Below are 1666 nucleotides of genomic sequence, written 5' to 3' on the forward strand. Positions count from 1 at the left end.
TTCAGTAATTTACATCTTTTTCAATTTTACTCTAGTTATGAGTTAATTTACATTCTAGTCTTATAACTTGTAATATTTTTTAATTTCAATCCTTTTTTTTCAAAATTGAAAATTTTTAACAAAAAAATATTTAATTTATGGTTGGAATATAAAAAACACATGAGTCATAAAAAATTAAAATCCTCAAATTCAATTTATAACTCATTATTTTCCGTTGAAAAATTTTAATTTTAAAAAAAAAATAACTGAAATTAAAAAATATTACAAGTTACATAACTAAAAATATAAATTGACTCATAAGACTAAAATTAAAAAAAATATAATTTATAAGATTAAAAACATAATTTTCTCTGAAAATGACCGTCGCATTACACATCCCACGGCTTAAATCAGTGGCCGCGGTTCGGTTTGAAACGTTTTGAGACCAAATCGGACGGTTCGTCTGTATTCGATCTGCTACCAGAAATAGAATAGAACCAGGTCCACTAGACCGAACCCAAATGTTCAATGTCGCGTGAAGGTATATGGTTGAAAACCTAAATTTTGTAAATTATCAGTATTATCTATTTCGTGTACGTAACGTAATTCTAAAATATGTATCACATTCTTGTTACGTGTTTGCTTGTTTGCATTTTCAAATCTTTGCACAAGTCTTTATAAATTTTTAAAATTTTAATATTCTCACTATGGAATTCAGCTTGAATACGTTAAAAGGATTCTTAATTTATGTCATCGAATTCATGTCTAATAAAATAAATGCATTAAGAAGGCTTTGTAAAAATACATTTATTTTAATTTAAATGATTCAGAATTCTTTAAAATTAACGGTCAGTTTCATTCAAAACTAACCGATGGATTATACCTTTTATAAATTGAAAAGTTTATAGGTATTTTAATGAGTATTGTTAATGAATATTATTATAGATCTTTTTAATGAGTTTGTGATAAATTTTTTAAAATTAAAAGTTTTTAAAAATTTATTATTCTCAATTTATACTGTTAAATTTATATATGAATGTATAAATGTAAGGAGGAGACTTCTAAAAATATATCGATTTTTATTTGAAGTCATCCAAAATTTTCTAGGTCGAGTTCATATAGGGTGGTCAACTGCCTACACTTGGCAGAAATTCTTTTTTAAAAAATACATCTTTTGTCGTGTCTTCTCGTGATTCAACCAAATTTGGATATTTTTTGTTCAAACGTTAAATAAAGAGTTGAATTTATGTAGTATATTATTTATTATTTTATTACGGAGTTGAATTTAATAATGCAGACCTAAATGTTTATAAATATGAATTTATTATATTCAAACTTTTATTATAAAATACCAAAAAATACATTGTAAAATATCAAAAGTTAAAGACTTAGGTACTCATAAAATGATTGACAACGACGTTCATTAGTTTATAATCTTCTTGCTAAGTGCACAAACATCACATTTAAAAGCATAATTAAACATACTAATGAGTTAATCCCATGAAAGTGAAACCTAGCACGGAGCTCACATGGGTCCAATGTCCACCGCTTCACATTGGTCCCAGGAAAAAAAATTATTAATTCCAATGTTTTGTCCTCACTCTAGGTGCATGAATTTTTAATATTCTAATCACTTAACGGTCTATTATAAAATAAATTTATGGATAGATTATGGTGGTATTTGAGA

Source organism: Zingiber officinale, chromosome 10A (genome assembly GCF_018446385.1).
Source record: "Zingiber officinale cultivar Zhangliang chromosome 10A, Zo_v1.1, whole genome shotgun sequence".
In the NCBI taxonomy this organism is placed as follows: domain Eukaryota; kingdom Viridiplantae; phylum Streptophyta; class Magnoliopsida; order Zingiberales; family Zingiberaceae; genus Zingiber; species Zingiber officinale.